The 7906-nt window shown below is 32.5% G+C and overlaps 1 pseudogene; it reads left to right on the forward strand.

Moving 5' to 3' along the window:
• The first annotated feature begins 4142 nt into the window (after positions 1–4142).
• LOC143045799 (GTP-binding protein Rhes pseudogene) lies at positions 4143–5571 on the forward strand (annotated as a pseudogene).
• The last annotated feature ends 2335 nt before the right edge of the window (positions 5572–7906 follow it).

Below are 7906 nucleotides of genomic sequence, written 5' to 3' on the forward strand. Positions count from 1 at the left end.
ATTGTTGTTTTGACATTTTTTATTACCATGTTAGAGAAATTAAAAGTCATTACTGAGTACCGTTACTCCCTTAAGTCATTATTCATTACAGTGGTGTGGTAATTCCATGCATTGTGAGTTCATGGCAAGTTCGAACAAACACTAGATCGATGTCAAAATATAAAATAACAGAAAAACAGAAAAAAAAAACAAATTTAATAAAAGAAAAGAATATCAGCCAGGGTTCAATTTATTTACTCGATATTTATCACTAAGACTGTTCGATCAGTTATCCGGTGTTATGACTCTGCGTGTTACTCATCTTTCTGTAATTGATTTTTGTTCGTCTGATGTTAACATCCGTCCTGTTCTTTACACTGAAATCAATGACCTTAAAATTTACAGTGTCCTAGGAAATAAACAAATAAAACAAGATTGCCAAGTCATCGTGTAAGTAGGTAACACATATTAACGTTCTCTACGGATATTAGTGTCAAACCTCGAGTATCAAAATGTGTATATCAGAAAAAAATCCTTTTACATTTCTTTCAATCGTCGAAGTTCTTGAAATTAAATAAAAATTGTAATTATTTGTAATTTTGACTGTGTTATCTAGATACATTGTACGTCGCAAATTCCCATGTCTGTCATTCATCATAATTTTAATCAATTTTTATTGTGATTTAAATTTCTTGGCATTCAGAAACTAGTTATGTTTATGTTCAATGCACTAATTCAATTTAGTTTTCACAAACTGAATATATTAGTATAAGTATATATTGAATCTTCTTGGTTTGTCTTTAACACCCGATTGTACTATTGAAAATGAAAAGAAGATACAATACTAGTTCTAACAAAAGGGAACACTCAAATTTGGATGCATGTGGTAGAACAGAAATCAGAATGGTCAAATAACTATAGATGGAATTATTTTAGTGGACTATAACCTAGGTCCGGTCAGATTTCTTCTGCGGAAGATACCTCGGTAAAGGAATGCCAAAACAGCCACATTATGGTATTGGGAGATTATTGTCATTGTAAATACAAATAAACTAGGGTAAATTGGTGAAGATCTTAACCGTTTTAAACATAAACAATTTAAGATATGAAGGTGAAGGTTCATTTATAGTTTTTGAAGTGTTGGCTTTAAAGTTGAATCGTACAAAATGGTGATAGTTTTCCATCAGTTCAGTTGTACCAGCCTTGCGTGCAATACTCGAACACAAAACTTTTTGAAGTATGATGGACAAAAATCTAATTTTCACAAATGAATAAAACAACATTTTTTCTGTTTATTAAAGGGTTCTGTACCTGAGAATTGAAGTTTCATAATACGTGCGTTTTTCTTTTGAAAAAAAAATAAAACACGAAGTTTCTGGAACCTTGATAAATGAAAACTGTCATTTCATATCTATGTTACTCTTTTGTTATTATTTTCACAATATAATATAATTGTTTAAACGAACTTAACTTGAAAAATTAGGAAGGAAATATTGAGAATCCAGGATTACAAAACCTGTATGTATTATTACTTTTGATCAGTGACAATCTAGCAACAGGATTACAAAACATGTAGGTATTGTTACATTTGATCAGTGACAATCTAGCAACAGGATTACAAAACCTGTAGGTATTGTTACTTTTGATCAGTGACAATCTAGCAACTTCAAAATCAAGTTTTTTTTTCAACACTATTTTCATTTCTTCTAAAAGGGAGCCGAAAGATATCAAAGGGATATTCAAACTCACAATTTGAAACAAAACTGAAAAAAAAACAGAAAAAAAAAAAAAAAAAAAAAAAAAAAAACCGTAGAAAACACAAAATAGAAACTAAAGAAATAGACTGAGCAACATGAACCCCGAAAAAGAACGTGGGTGATCTCAGGTGCTCCGGATGGGTAAACTGATCCTGTACCTGATATAGAACCCGTCGTGTTTGTCATAAAGATACAAACTCGTGATACATCTAATTAGGTGATGTTACAACCTATAGGAAAAGAGAACGGGATTGTTGTTACGACATTTGGAACACGTCCGTCGTCATCTGTAAAACACATATTCCATAACGATCAACAAACTCGTGATCGATGTCATCCGAAAATAAAATCGAGTGATGATTTCAATTTCTACACTTCCAACTCCTGGTGGTTTAATAGCGTCATTGTAAGCAGCATCTCTCTGTAAGAAATCAGGATAGAAAATGCAAGCTCTTGAATTTCTAATCGATTAGGAAATATATACTCCAATTACAGTCAACACAACGCAGATTCAACTTAGCATTTTATTAGGTCTTTCCACCTTTCCGTGGAAAGACCTATTGGATTTCTTCTGATTATTATTATTATTTTTTTTTTTATTCTTCCGCCTAATTCTTTTCTTGCGTAGTATTGATGTTTCAAAAGATGTCGCTTAGATATTTGGAATATGATATCGTAAAGCGTATGCACTTTTAAAACTGACCACTGCGTAACCAAATACTTTACGTTGTAAGAGTTATCTCCCCAAACACTGTTTTTCTTGTGGCCACTACTCCTTCGCAACCATAAAAGATTACGACAAATTTATTTTACCAAATTGCTCGTTACATCCTCAGGATGTTCTGTTTTATTTTGACCGAAGCCGTATAGAGACTCCATATGAGAGTTAGTTCCCCTTTTGTATTTGAAATTTTGAAATGTATTTTAAACTGGAAAACCATAAGTGATAGAGACCTAGGGTCTTTTGTTTTGAGATCATTGGTCCAAAAAAATGAAAATTAGGTAAAGGTCAAAGGTCAAGGTCATATTCTAAATTTTGATTTTGGCCTATTTTCACTAATTTTCATTAACCTTATAAGATACCGACAAATTATTTTTACTAAATTGTTAGTTGCGACATGTCGTAACTTATATATTTTGGTTAAAAGTGTGTGTAGACATAAAATGGGAGTTTTTGCCCCTCCTATATTAAGAATTAAACGTAAAGTGATATAACTCATTAACTATACATATTACAGACCTAGGGTCTTTTTATTTGGGGTCCCTGGTTTATGACCTTGAAATATAGGTCAAGGTCATCAGTAAATTTGACATTCTAGATTTTGACCTTTGCTCAAAATTCATATTTATACATCATTAAGCCATAGGAACTGACATTTTCAACTGAATTTTAATATTTTCATATCAAAATAGATCCTTATTGGTGGAAAGACCTTCAATTGTTCTCTGAACAATTGGTTTTTAATTATTTAAAGTTTTCATTTTGATGATTTAATTCATCATCACGATGTATTAACTCTACATTGGAAGCTTCAGCATAAAAAAGTCGCAATTGGAAAGCTCAATTCATCTCTTTTGACGTAATGTTTATTTATCTCAACCGACCCTCATTGTCTATTATTTCTAAAAAGAGGTCAAGATATGATACAAATTTTGTTATGAAGCCAGCCAAAGCTCGCTTCCTGGTGCGGTATTTTCTCACTGTGTTGAGCCACTGGTGGCCTTGGACTGTTTTCGACTCTTTGGTCGGGCTGAACGGTCTCTTTGACACATTTGCCATTTCCGATCTCAAGTTCTTACTCTACGTTGTATCCTTTACTTCAAGTTGGATGCGATAGATGCGTTCAACAAAGTAAAAAAACTTTGAATTGCCGTATTTAGTGAGAAGACATAAAATATTGCAAACAAAAATTTAGATATAACGTTTCCACGTATTTTCACATCCTGAAAAGTGCTACGGACGCACGAACTGTATGAAATTATTTTTAACAGTCCTGACTTTTTAAACATTTAGGTCTGAACGTTCGTGATGAAGTTAAATCAAGAAACGCGCTTCACACGCACTAAATTTATAAAGTGTTTTCATTTATGTGTAATGATCAACTCAAATTCCCTGTTTTATTTTGAAATATGCAATACAATAAAAGCAAACTGAATTATCGATAAACCATCGTAAGACTTCGTTTTAATATACTGTACAATTGTAAATCATACCTATATTTGCAATGCATTTCGTACATTAATGATCAATTGTCATCATTCAGTTGCAATTTCAAAGAGGAAATTACTTTTATCCCTGGATAAAGGAATAGTTCTAATGAAATAGCTTTAATCACAGTTTTACTAAGTGATCATCACTAAATATTTTAGCCAATCGGGTTTGAGTATGCCCTAGGCAGTCACGTTACGTCGAAGATGTTAGGATTGAATCGGATTGATGTATTGACGTCAGTCTAGTATATAAACTGCTGAAACAGAGTGGATAACTTATATATCAAAATTGATTCTACAGTGTAACACTAACTTAAAGGTAAGATATGCATGTCATTATTACAAATTTCATTGTTCATATTATTTGTGTTTTGATTAGTTAGTTAGAAAGTAATTTTTAACTTGTTTTCCTGAATAGAATTTTCTTTTATTTGATATTAAATGAAAATATTTTTGTTGCTAAAGAATTGAAGTTTTTTGAAAACACAATTATTGATATTTTAAACTAGGAGTGTTGTGATTGAAATTTTTTTTTTTGTGAGCTCTCATCAACCACTTAACATTTACTAACAGTTCTTTAGCTTGATTACCACACTTATTTGAATGGGCAAAGAAGTATTTACCTTTGCAACATATCTTATGGTTATTTTTTTTATATATTTCACCTGTCACTTTTTTTCGTATTCCAATCCTAAAAGCTTGAGGATTGAGGAATACGATTTATATATAACATCCTATCAATACGGGGTCAATTTAAAGTTATATTTATTTAAACAATTAAGTTAAACAAAATATGTAAACTTTTATTGTTCTGTAACATTTACAATGTTATTTCGAAACAATCGTCGTTGGTCGTTTTATTTAAAAGAAACATCTATTTTCACATCGTTTTTAACTATATTTTTCAGGAATGTCTCGCCAAAGAATTTGTAGTGAAGGTGGAGCAGAAAAAGAAGTACATTATAGAATAGCTGTACTAGGAGCAGCAGAGGTGGGCAAGTCCTCCATCATTTCACAGTTTTTATACGACAGATTTAACAGTGAATACAAAGAGACGGTGGAAGAGTTATATCGAGGACAATACAATATAGATGGAATCCGTTTGACATTAGATATTCTGGACACTGCTGGTCATCATGAATTTCCAGCAATGAGAAAACTTGCAATAAGTTCAAGTGATGCTTTTATTCTTGTTTATTCTATGACTGATAGTAATTCGTTTGATGAAGTGAAGAAGCTAAGAGAGGATATTATTACGCAACGAGAAAAAGTGCCTATCGTAATCGTTGGAAATAAGTCGGACATTAGTTCAAACGTATCCTCGGTAGACAAGGAGACGGCGGCGTCTATAGCATGTGTGGACTGGGAGTCAGGATTTGTACAGGCTTCGGCAAAGGACAATACAAATATAGTGGGAATATTTCAAGAACTTTTACGTTTGTCGGACTTCCCACAGCCGCTCAGTCCGGCTGTACGACGACGACGAATGTCAATGCCTACCACATCATCGTCATCGAATTCCATCCACAAACATTCAAGAAATAGTTGTGTAATATCATAGTATGTTTTGTTATCGAATATTTTGTACTACTTTTCTATAATAATATTTATTTGTGCTTAAAAATTGTCTTTCTTATACATTTTCTCGCCAAAAAAACATTCTGAAAAGTTTGAATTTGTAAAATTATAAAGCTGATCTCAAGTTCTCCAGGTGTATATGTATCCATTCAGGTACAAATGCTATGTTTGTCGCTATCACAGTTGAACGGTGTTTGTATACGAAAATGATCCATTCAGAGCAAAATGAAGCTGTCATCAAAATACTCTGTTAATTCATACTACAAATTTGGTATCCGTAACACGTGTCCCTTTAGGTGATAAGTCTTTAATTCGAATCTAATCCTGATTATTTTGTTAATTCGCAGATGGCATTTGTTCGATATCTAATCTAAATGCGGTTTGAAATCGGATACATTGATAATTACAGCATTTGACTTAATATAGAGTTACTACAGACAGTTGTCATTCATACATAATATATAAACGAGCTACAAATTCAAAGTTTTTTTTAGTAAATCTTAATGTTAGTAACTACTAGTTCTTTTTGGTATAAAAGTATACAATGCCCCATTCTTAACAAAATATTTATGTACAACTGATGAAAAGTTTTAAAAAAGTTCAATTTAATAAAATTCAGCGCGTATATTTTAATCGACCTCATCAATACTAAAAGTAAGGGTACGTGGTATGATTGCCAATGAGACAACTATCCACCATTTTGTCAATAATTTATAGGATAAAAAAGTCGAAGGATATAGAAACATTGGAAAAAGTAATTGTTAACTTCTGAATGAATATTGGCAGCTCCAAACCGACCACATTGACACAGTTTTACCAACAGTTATAATGACTCGGTTGAAGTAATACTACAATCGTTATAGGGAAGGTAGGCGCCTGTTGTTTAAACTTGCCACATGCTGTACGTGTCTGTCCAAAGTCAGGTACCTGTAAGTGAGAAGTTGTCATTTGTTGCAGTAGGGCACTCTATATCGTATTTGTTTTTTGTTTTTTGTTCAAGTTCATTGTTGAGAACAAAAATCAGGCCGTTACTTTTTTTTATTTTGATTGGTTTAAATTAAGACATTTGAGGGACATTTAAATCTGACTTTGCGGTTTGGGTTTTGCTCATTGTTAATGTTGAAGGCCTAACGGTGACCTAAAGTTGTTAACGTCTATGTCATATGGTCTCTGGTCATCAACAATGACAAAAACACATACCGTATAGTTAGCTATAAAATGTCCTTCAATGAAAAATGTAAAAGAACTAAAACAAATTGCAAGCAAATGATTTGACACATACACTGATACTGAAGCATCACATCAGCTCTTAGTCTATAACTTGTGAACATTTCAGTACAAGTTGAATATTTAAAAGTATAATGTGAGTATTAACAAACAATGAATGGTAAAAATCTGTTTATACTTTGCAAAAATGAAGTTTTCATCAAACTGATTTAATAAAACAAAGATTATTATAGGTCAACATACTTGCATGCAACTTGAAATAAAGGATACCACATATTTAAGTCAGCTTCATAACTTAACACGCATTTGGTAATCCACTGTTGAGGTCAGTTAGAGAATACTATCCATGCACTTAACACCACGACAGCCAGATCAAGTTGACATGCTATTTGATAACTTGTGTTTCATTTCGGGTTTGTGTACTGGACAACTGTTTATGTAAGGAATCTACTGAACAAAGAATTGGTAAAGTTAATTTTTATGTTTGGCCCTTCTTTTGGTTCTTGTTTTGCCTTCTATAAAAGTCGCAGAATGCGGCGGCGGCGGCGCTCGAGGCGACAGTGTAAACCAATTTGCATAAAGCGTTATCTTTTAGAAGGAAGAGGATCTGGATACTGCATATCATGTATACAGATACCTTATGTTAAGAAGTTTTCGTATGTCATTAAGTTTATTGTCCCTGACCTCAATTTTATGGTAAAATGCTGCTTGGAATTTTTTGTCAAGTTATTATCACTAATAATAAGCAATATAGTAATTATATATGGTAACTGGGTTCATTGCAATGTCTACATATCCGTTAGATACGTGTCACCTGACGTCGACCTCATTTCATGGATCAGCGATCAAGGTTACAATTACTTGGTCAAGTCTCAGATAATACAATCATTAGCTATACTACTGTAAAAAGGGAAATTTTCGCAGAGTTTTATTTTCGCTATTTCCGGTAGAAGTGAAACGCAAAAATAAAGCGACCGCGAAAATTTCTATTCATATACTTAAAGATAAATACCATACATGTAAGTATATGATCGGATATGTAGAAGACCACTCGATAACAGCGATTTAACAGACGACAGATCTATAACTAAAACCATAAATGTATTTCTAAATGAGTAGCAGTGTTTGAATCATGACTTTAACCCAAGTTGATC

Source organism: Mytilus galloprovincialis, chromosome 9, assembly GCF_965363235.1.
Source record: "Mytilus galloprovincialis chromosome 9, xbMytGall1.hap1.1, whole genome shotgun sequence".
NCBI lineage: Eukaryota > Metazoa > Mollusca > Bivalvia > Mytilida > Mytilidae > Mytilus > Mytilus galloprovincialis.